This window comes from Rutidosis leptorrhynchoides, chromosome 1 (genome assembly GCF_046630445.1).
Source record: "Rutidosis leptorrhynchoides isolate AG116_Rl617_1_P2 chromosome 1, CSIRO_AGI_Rlap_v1, whole genome shotgun sequence".
Classification (NCBI taxonomy): Eukaryota; Viridiplantae; Streptophyta; class Magnoliopsida; order Asterales; family Asteraceae; genus Rutidosis; species Rutidosis leptorrhynchoides.
The window spans coordinates 643,892,950-643,904,262 of NC_092333.1; the positions used below are offsets into that span (position 1 = coordinate 643,892,950).

Here is an 11,313-nt window from a genome sequence, read left to right on the forward strand (position 1 = left end):
AGAACATGTTATGGTCATTACGAGTTTATGGTCATGCCGTTTGGTTTAACTAATGCACCAGCTGTGTTCATGGACCTTATGAACCGAGTGTGTGGACCATACCTTGACAAGTTTGTCATTGTTTTCATTGATGACATACTTATTTACTCAAAGAATGACCAAGAATACGGTGAACATTTGAGAAAGGTGTTAGAAGTATTGAGGAAGGAAGAATTGTACGCTAAGTTTTCAAAGTGTGCATTTTGGTTGGAAGAAGTTCAATTCCTCGGTCACAAAGTGAACAAAGAAGGTATTAAGGTGGATCCGGCAAAGATAGAAACTGTTGAAAAGTGGGAAACCCCGAAAACTCCGAAACACATACGCCAATTTTTAGGACTAGCTGGTTACTACAGAAGGTTCATCCAAGACTTTTCCAGAATAGCAAAACCCTTGACTGCATTAACGCATAAAGGGAAGAAATTTGAATGGAATGATGAATAAGAGAAAGCGTTTCAGTTATTGAAGAAAAAGCTAACTACGGCACCTATATTGTCATTGCCTGAAGGGAATGATGATTTTGTGATTTATTGTGACGCATCAAAGCAAGGTCTCGGTTGTGTATTAATGCAACGAACGAAGGTGATTGCTTATGCGTCTAGACAATTGAAGATTCACGAACAAAATTATACGACGCATGATTTGGAATTAGGCGCGGTTGTTTTTGCATTAAAGACTTGGAGGCACTACTTATATGGGGTCAAAAGTATTATATATACCGACCACAAAAGTCTTCAACACATATTTAATCAGAAACAACTGAATATGAGGCAGCGTAGGTGGATTGAATTATTGAATGATTACGACTTTGAGATTCGTTACCACCCGGGGAAGGCAAATGTGGTAGCCGATGCCTTGAGCAAGAAGGACAGAGAACCCATTCGAGTAAAACCTATGAATATAATGATTCATAATAACCTTACTACTCAAATAAAGGAGGCGCAACAAGGAGTTTTAAAAGAGGGAAATTTAAAGGATGAAATACCCAAAGGATCGGAGAAGCATCTTAATATTCGGGAAGACGGAACCCGGTATAGGGCTGAAAGGATTTGGGTACCAAAATTTGGAGATATGAGAGAAATGGTACTTAGAGAAGCTCATAAAACCAGATACTCAATACATCCTGGAACGGGGAAGATGTACAAGGATCTCAAGAAACATTTTTGGTGGCCGGGTATGAAAGCCGATGTTGCTAAATACGTAGGAGAATGTTTGTCGTGTTCTAAGGTCAAAGCTGAGCATCAGAAACCATCAGGTCTACTTCAACAACCCGAAATCCCGGAATGGAAATGGGAAAACATTACCATGGATTTCATCACTAAATTGCCAAGGACTGCAAGTGGTTTTGATACTATTTGGGTAATAGTTGATCGTCTCACCAAATCAGCACACTTCCTGCCAATAAGAGAAGATGACAAGATGGAGAAGTTAGCACGACTGTATTTGAAGGAAGTCGTCTCCAGACATGGAATACCAATCTCTATTATCTCTGATAGGGATGGTAGATTTATTTCAAGATTCTGGCAGACATTACAGCAAGCATTAGGAACTCGTCTAGACATGAGTACTGCCTATCATCCACAAACTGATGGGCAGAGCGAAAGGACGATACAAACGCTTGAATACATGCTACGAGCATGTGTTATTGATTTCGGAAACAGTTGGGATCGACATCTACCATTAGCAGAATTTTCCTACAACAACAGCTACCATTCAAGCATTGAGATGGCGCCGTTTGAAGCACTTTATGGTAGAAAGTGCAGGTCTCCGATTTTTTGGAGTGAAGTGGGGGATAGACAGATTACGGGTCCGGAGATTATACAAGAAACTACCGAGAAGATCATCCAAATTCAACAACGGTTGAAAACCGCCCAAAGTCGACAAAAGAGCTACGCTGACATTAAAAGAAAAGATATAGAATTTGAAATTGGAGAGATGGTCATGCTTAAAGTTGCACCTTGGAAAGGCGTTGTTCGGTTTGGTAAACGAGGGAAATTAAATCCAAGGTATATTGGACCATTCAAGATTATTGATCGTGTCGGACCAGTAGCTTACCGACTTGAGTTACCTCAACAACTCGCGGCTGTACATAACACTTTCCACGTCTCGAATTTGAAGAAATGTTTTGCTAAAGAAGATCTCACTATTCCGTTAGATGAAATCCAAATCAACGAAAAACTTTAATTCATCGAAGAACCCGTCGAAATAATGGATCGTGAGGTTAAAAGACTTAAGCAAAACAAGATACCAATTGTTAAGGTTCGATGGAATGCTCGTAGAGGACCCGAGTTCACCTGGGAGCGTGAAGATCAGATGAAGAAGAAATACCCGCATCTATTTCCAGAAGATTCGTCAACACCTTCAACAGCTTAAAATTTCGGGACGAAATTTATTTAACGGGTAGGTACTGTAGTGACCCGAACTTTTCCATGTTTATATATATTAATTGAGATTGATATTTACATGATTAAATGTTTCCAACATGTTAAGCAATCAAACTTGTTAAGACTTGATTAATTGAAATATGTTTCATATAGACAATTGACCACCCAAGTTGACCGGCGATTCACGAACGTTAAAACTTGTAAAAACGACATGACGATATATATATGGATATACATATGGTTAACATGAGATTATGATAAGTAAGTATCTCCATAAGTATATTAACAATGAGTTATATACATATAAACAAGACTACTAACTTAAGGATTTCGAAACGAGACATATATGTAACGATTATCGTTGTAACGACATTTAAATGTATATATATCATATTAAGATATATTAATATATCATAATATCATGATAATATAATAATTTAACATCTCATTAGATATAATAAACAATGGGTTAACAACATTAATTGAGATCGTTAACTTAAAGGTTTCAAAACAACACTTACATGTAACGACTAACGATGACTTAACGACTCAGTTAAAATGTATATACATGTAGTGTATTTAGATGTATTAAAATACTTTTGGAAGACTTCAATACATATATCAAAACACTCATACTTAACAAAAATGATTACAGTTACTTTCCCATTCTTTTCTTTCATCAAGAATTCTAGTCGTATTCTTACCCGTATTATACACAGCTTCAAAACGTACTTACTATGGGTATATACCAATAGGAACTAGCATGGGATTCCACTCTTGATTATGTCATGTATGACTAATCAATTTTAACTTCTACCATGAGCTAGTCAACTAACTAGAACTCCTTTTAACCCCACTCACCACTCACCAATTACCACTCATCATTCACTCCATTTCACTTCCAATTCTCTTTCTAATTCTCTCTCAACACACACACTATTATGAACGTATTTTTCCAGTAGTTAATCATCATCTTCATCAAAAATCACTTCAAGAATCAAGCTATAATCATCATAGGAAGAACACTTCAAGAACACTTCAAAAATCCCTTCAAGTTTACTAATTTACTTCCAAGCTTTCTAATCCATTCCAAGTAATCATCTAAGATCAAGAAACCTTTGTTATATACAGTAGGTTATCTTTCTTATTCAAGGTTATATTCATATTCAAACTTTGATTCAATTTCTGTAACTATAAACTATCTTAATTCGAGTAAAAATCTTACTTGAACTTGTTTTTGTGTCATGATCCTACTTCAAGAATTTTCAAGCCATCCAAGATCCTTTGAAGCTAGATCATTTCTTGTCACTTCCAGTAGGTTTACCTACTAAACTTGAGGTAGTAATGATGTTCATAACATCATTCGATTCATATATATAAAACTATCTTATTCGAAGGTTTAAACTCGTAATCACTAGAACATAGTTTAGTTAATTCTAAACTTGTTCGCAAACAAAAGTTAATCCTTCTAACTTGACTTTTAAAATTAACTAAACACATGTTCTATATCTATATGATATGCTAACTTAATGATTTAAAACCTGGAAACACGAAAAACACCGTAAAACCGGATTTACGCCGTCGTAGTAACACCGCGGGCTGTTTTGGGTTAGTTAATTAAAAACTATGATAAACTTTGATTTAAAAGTTGTTATTCTGAGAAAATGATTTTTATTATGAACATGAAAATATATCCAAAAATTATGGTTAAACTCAAAGTGGAAGTATGTTTTCTAAAACGGTCATCTAGACGTCGTTCTTTCGACTGAAATGACTACCTTTACAAAAACGACTTGTAACTTATTTTTCCGACTATAAACCTATAATTTTTCTGTTTATATTCATAAAATAGAGTTCAATATGAAACCATAGCAATTTGATTCACTCAAAACGGATTTAAAATGAAGAAGTTATGGGTAAAACAAGATTGGATAATTTTTCTCATTTTAGCTACGTGAAAATTGGTAACAAATCTATTCCAACCATAACTTAATCAACTTGTATTGTATATTATGTAATCTTGAGATACCATAGACACGTATACAATGTTTCGACCTATCATGTCGACACATCTATATATATTTCGGAACAACCATAGACACTCTATATGTGAATGTTGGAGTTAGCTATACAGGGTTGAGGTTGATTCCAAAATATGTATAGTTTGAGTTGTGATCAATACTGAGATACGTATACACTGGGTCGTGGATTGATTCAAGATAATATTTATCGATTTATTTCTGTATATCTAACTGTGGACAACTAGTTGTAGGTTACTAACGAGGACAGCTGACTTAATAAACTTAAAACATCAAAATATATTAAAAGTGTTGTAAATATATTTTGAACATACTTTGATATATATGTATATATTGTTATAGGTTCGTGAATCAACAAGTGGCCAAGTCTTACTTCCCGACGAAGTAAAAATCTGTGAAAGTGAGTATAGTCCCACTTTTAAAATCTAATATTTTTGGGATGAGAATACATGCAGGTTTTATAAATGATTTACAGAATAGACACAAGTACGTGAAACTACATTCTATGGTTGAATTATCGAAATCGAATATGCCCTTTTTATTAAGTCTGGTAATCTAAGAATTAGGGAACAGACACCCTAATTGACGCGAATCCTAAAGATAGATCTATTGGGCCTAACAAACCCCATCCAAAGTACCGGATGCTTTAGTACTTCGAAATTTATATCATATCCGAAGGGTGTCCCGGAATGATGGGGATATTCTTATATATGCATCTTGTTAATTTCGGTTACCAGGTGTTCACCATATGAATGATTTTTATCTCTATGTATGGGATGTGTATTGAAATATGAAATCTTGTGGTCTATTGTTACGATTTAATATATATAGGTTAAACCTATAACTCACCAACATTTTTGTTGACGTTTTAAGCATGTTTATTCTCAGGTGATTATTAAGAGCTTCCGCTGTCGCATACTTAAATAAGGATGAGATTTGGAGTCCATGCTTGTATGATATTGTGTAAAAACTGCATTCAAGAAACTTATTTTGTTGTAACATATTTGTATTGTAAACCATTATGTAATGGTCATGTGTAAACAGGATATTTTAGATTATCATTATTTGATAATCTACGTAAAGCTTTTTAAACCTTGATTGATGAAATAAAGGTTATGGTTTGTTTTAAAATGAATGCAGTCTTTGAAAAACGTCTCATATAGAGGTCAAAACCTCGCAACGAAATCAATTAATATGGAACGTTTTTAATCAATAAGAACGGGACATTACAACAGGAACAGCAAATGGCTAACATGATTCCTGCTTCTGCCTATGTTCAAATGGTTGAAAATATGCATCGACTGGCTACCCTACAGGGTGATGTTAGGGCCATAGTTGAGCAGATGGCGATGGGTGTTGCAAAGAATGAAGTTAGGTCTTCCAACCTCCTTCTTCAACAATTTGGCGTGGATCCTGGTGCCCATCTTACTCCTGAAGTTGCTGACTGGAACAATTTTGCATTCTTTGTTCCAGATTCAGATAGTGACCTTGATGCACAGGTCTCCCCTGTTCACCTTTCTGCCCCTGCTGATGACAAAAAGAGCGAGAAAAAATCTAAAAAGAAACTCAAAAAGAGAAAACAATCAGAGGGGGAGCATGAGCATGAAAAGGCTCCAAAACAACCAAGGAGAGATGGTGATGGTGATGGTTGTGATAGTTCTACTGGTCAAGACTCTGGCACTAAGCCCAGCAACGCTCATACTGAAGCTGGTGTACAGGCAGCTGGTGAATCTCAACCCAGTGTGTCTGCCACATCAGTGGATGATATTGGTTCTGGCAGTAAGCCCAGTGATGTTTCTGCACTGGCTGTTGCTGAAGCTTTTGTTGTTTCTCAAACTATTGAAAAAAGAATGAAAAGAAAACTGGAGAGACATCAGAAGAGACAGCAAGAATTAAATGATGCCTTCAATGTCAAATGGGATGCCTATGTTGCTCTTAAACTCCACAGAATTGAGCATAGGAGATGGCTGACCCCGAAAAAGAGGGACATTGATGATGACCTGATTGACATTGATAAATTCAAAAAGGATGCACGAAAAAGAAATGCCAAATTCATGGTCAAATACGACAAAAAGAGGGCAAAGCTGTATGCTGAGCGAGCAGATAGGATCAAACGGATGACTTCAGAAGAAATGAAAGATTATCTTGCATCTACTGAGTCAGGGGGAGGAGTTAGAGCTGGCATTTTTATGAAGTGGTTAGATGCTATGTTAGAAACCAGCTCATCTTCCCGTCCAACATCTTCTGCACAGCCAGCTACACAACATAAGCCAGCAGAAACAATCAATCTTGATGATGATGATATTCAGGGGGAGCATCTTGCTATGGTTCCCTACCTGCCTCCACTTGAGCCAGTATCAACACAAGAACCATCAGCTGAACCCATGCCCATAGATAAACAAAGGGTGAAATCTGCTCCTAGGGACAATCAGCCCCTAAGGAAAGGACCCTTATTTAAGGCAGCTGATGAAGATACTGAGGTGGTTGTACCAGCTGATACTAATCAGTCAGCTGGTACTGAAGACACAGCAAGGAGTGCTGTGAATGAAGACCCAGCCAGAAGTGTGCTGCTGGGTGTTACAAGTGTTGAAGACCCAGCCAAGGTGGTTGAGCTGGGTGCTAATCAATATGATGATACGGTTATTCCTGCTGACTTTACAGTCTGGGGTAGTGGAGATCATTTATTTGTTCAATCACCTATCTCTCCCCAGACCCTCACCTATTTTAACAGAACAAAGGATAATCGTGTCAATCAGTTTCCAGTGAGTTCATCTGGCATAGGTGAATCAATCATGTATCCTCCATCTTCCCCAAAACGTCATGATAAACACAGAACTTGGGTAGATGATTCAGTTACCCGTGGTGAGCCAGACTTATTTAAAATGAATCCAGATGAAAGAGATGCTTACCGGCTGGAGATCACTGTACAGGAATTGCTTGAGCAAAGACAAGCTGCTATCAATGAAAGAATATGCCAAGTTAGATTGCTGCATCATCCCCTTGATCAGCCACTCTACATCACTGCCTTGACTTATGGCATTGAAATTGGTGTATACTTAAACAACAGTGGTCAAAGGCTCTCTACTGATGAGGAGAAAGCTCAATTTCAAGAGGCTCACCAGCTGGGTATGGATCTAAGGGAGTATCGTGCTGCCCTTAGAACTGAAGAGGGTAGAAAGATGATTGAAACAGCAAAATCCCTGAAAATCACTGCCGACGAGTATTTTTTGGGTCTACAAGCTGAAATTCAAAGAAGGGAAGCTGCTGATGCTGAACTCGCTGAGAGGGTAAGGCTCCAGGATATAGAAGACAAATTGGCTGCTGATAGAAAGCAAGAGGCTGAGTCTCTAGAATTAACCAAAGCCATTGTCAAAGAACAGGATAAGGCATTTGATAAGATTGAAGCTGCTGAGAAAGCACCTGCTACTGCTCCTATAGAATCTGTTCGTACCAGTGAATTTCCTGATCATTATTATAGGAGTAGGTATGGTGATGTGATGAATAGAAGATCCAATCCCAGCAGGATCATCAAAGTAAACAGAGGGTCAAAAAGAGCGTTCAATGTTGTAAGGGAGAATAAAGTTCAAGAAAGAATAAACTATGATGAGTTAAGATCCCTTGGATTTAGTGAATGGATGGAGATCTTGGAGTATTTCATTGGTAAAGATGAAAGTGCTATCAAAAATATACTTAAATCTGAACTCCAACAGCTCTTCAAGAAAGCAACAAGGTTTGGGAATGCACCAGTGGTAAATGTAGATGAAGTCCTCTCTCAAAAACCTAAAGGAAAGCAATCCACTGGTGAAGGACCAACCGGAAAAGGCCCCATCATTCTACCTCCTTATATCCCTGTGTTTGACCCTGCTGATGTACCTTATCTGTTCCCTGAAGCCTGGAGAATCAAACAAGAGGAGTTATCTGAAGAAGAACGAGAAAAAGATAAAGATAGATAGTCTCCTATGTGCTCAAATTGTAGCTTTTGTTTAATTCACTTTTCATTCTGCTGTTGTTGTAATTACTGTACATATTGTGTTGCAATGAAAGTGAAATGAGTTTATCTTCAAAATCATATCAAATTATAAGATATGGATAACTCAGCAAAAGATCTCAAAACAAACTTAAAAAGGGACAAATTTACTGCCTATTTTTTTTTAGGTCCCTCCGTGCTAACTTTAGTATTTTCTCTACATGTCATAGGTTTTGTCATCATCAAATAGGGGGAGATTGTTGAGTCCCCAAAATAATTAAGGATTTAATTATGACAAAACTGTAATTTATTTGCACTAAAGTGTTATGTGCAGTTAGCACAAGTTTGTTCATGTATAGACAGCAGATATTGCTGTGTCGAGTGTTTAGTTTGCTGCTCAGTCTACCAGCACAAGGTAGACAGTGTTCTTCAATCAGCACAGGATGTGTACTTAGCAAATCAAGAACATGAAGTGGCTCAGCAATGAAGAACCAGCACAGCTGGAATGCAGCTCACTACACAAGACAGCTATGCTCCATTATAAGCATAGTCGTTTCCCGAGTGGTCTACATCAATGGTACTATTCAACAGAAGTCAAAGACAAAGTTGACAAAAAAGGACACGCGTCGGCGGCTGACAAGTGACTTTACAAGACCATGTGGGAATGCAGAAGGTTAACGCATGTGCAGACATGGGTTATGCTTTGTCCTCACCTAGGGAACACAACATTCTATTTGTTTAATCAAATAGTGGTGCCAAACCGAATTGGGGTGTTCCTGCAAATAGCTACCAAAGAGGAAAGAAGAGAGCATGCTTTCTGATATAGTTGTCTCCACAAGTACAGACATCCTATGTACCAGTGGACAATAGAATCATTACTCGGTTAATAGGACTACTATAAATTGTTGTATCCACTATTGTTACAACTAGTGGTGTGAGTTTATTTTATAGAGTCAAAACGTGTAATAGCTGTTAGTTTACCTCTTAGCTATAATCTAGGTAATCTGTATCAACCAACTATCATTCTGCCAAGGATAGTTATGATTCTTTGTGATTCAATCAATAAAGAATAACTGTTAAAAATTACCTGTGACTCTATTTATTTGCATGCTTGAATACTAATCGAGTTTAACTGTTTAGTTAATTGGAAAGAAATTGTATTCACCCCTACAATACTCCTGCTCCTGTTGTTATCAAGGGACCAACAGAAATGTATGATTTCGTCTAGTCTAAACGCGTTTAATAGGATGCCAAAAAGTGGGACTGGGGTTGCAGTTGCTGTGTAAAAACAGCAAACAGCAGTGGTACTGCAGTGACAGTTTGAACGAAACCACTTGCTGCTAGAAAACCCTTGGCCCCCGTCAGTGTTATTGGTAAGTATATGATATTTGAGTTCGCATCAATTCATTTTTTTAGTTACAAACTTTATTTGTATCTGAGATTTGTATGTCTCTATATATGAGATTTCAGTTTATATGAGTTGTACATGAATGTGACTGTTGCTACCCAGATTTGGATTAACTTTATAAAGCAATTGTGGTCAAATGTTTGAACGTTTTAATGTTGCATCTATAATCACTTTCAACTGATGGTTTTAATGAATTATGTACCATTATTAATGCTTTATGTAATATTGTGATTGTATCAGATATGAATATAAGTGGATACCATTTTAATGATCTGATGATGGGATTATCTTCTGTTACATTCTATGTTCTTATTTTAACAATTAGAAATGATATTTTGGTTTATTTTAGAACCTAAAAGTTATGGGTGGAATTCAAGTTTGATCCTAGCAATGGGTTGTTATAATTTACTGTTAATGTGGTTTTGTAGTGACCTCAAAGTGAAGCCCTCGGAGTGGCACTTACTCAGATAATCTTCACAGAGTCCTAATGATCACAAATTGTTAAAGGTAAGTCTCTCAATTCGTCACTGTAAATGATCAGTTTTTTGTTTTGTTTACTTCACACATCCTTAGCTTTATATATTAGTATCAGACTATTTAATTGAATTAATGTTGGTTTTGAAAAAAGCATAACTTTAGTTAAATTAAACTAATTGTGCCACGGATATTACATTGACGTATGTATTTGTTTGTCTATGTCAATATCAGTGTGTATGTATTTGTTGTTTATAAGATATTTGCTTCACACGAATCCAGTTTGGAATCTTGGATAGTTGATGTTTATGATCGAGTTTTAAGTAAATATTACTCCATAAACTTAACTATACATTTTTAAAGAAATGTAGACATGAAGTTTTAAAATGTTGAATTGATATTGCGGTAATTAACGCTAGACTAGCAAATATGAGTAGTCATTAACTTTTAAATCGTAACTTCGTTTTTGACGAGTAAGCTGTCTATAGAAAGGTGGGAGAGTCAACTTTCCAATGGTTACATCCGAATGTGTTAAATCAGCTTTTGTGGGGCCCAAAACCCGCTCTAAATTTGCTGAAAAAAATCTATGTAAAAAATTTGGGCGTTACGTTATGTTGTATGAATCGTAGTAATTTTTTGTTTTCGTTTATATCATTTGTTTTGCAGGAGTAACAAGTTACTATAACGATATTGGTGACTCCGAATGTGCATGAGTCATTGTGGTGATGTGTTTTGGTACGAATAACGATTGAGATATTTTCAATTAGTTTGTCTTTTAACCCTTGCTGAGATGGTGGTCGTGTTGATTTGGCACGAAAAAAGGAACCACCTCGAGTGTATGTACGCAAGTTTTTCTTTAAAATTACCGAATTGATTCTTGATTTTTTTGTTCGTCTCCCAAGTTTTGGTAAAACGTATGATGTCATTCAAATCAGGAGTTTATAATGGTCGTTGTCCTGTTTGATAGAATTTGATTTTATAAAAGAGTTGAGAATGTTATAAAAT

The 11,313-nt window shown here is 36.5% G+C and overlaps 1 long non-coding RNA gene across 1 annotated transcript; it reads left to right on the top strand.

The window, feature by feature from the left end:
• The first annotated feature begins 9,706 nt into the window (after nt 1-9,706).
• On the top strand, nt 9,707-11,089 carry LOC139885725 (uncharacterized). The gene is made up of 3 exons (XR_011772060.1): nt 9,707-9,799; nt 10,263-10,341; nt 10,975-11,089. It is a non-coding gene; the product is annotated as an uncharacterized lncRNA (long non-coding RNA).
• The last annotated feature ends 224 nt before the right edge of the window (nt 11,090-11,313 follow it).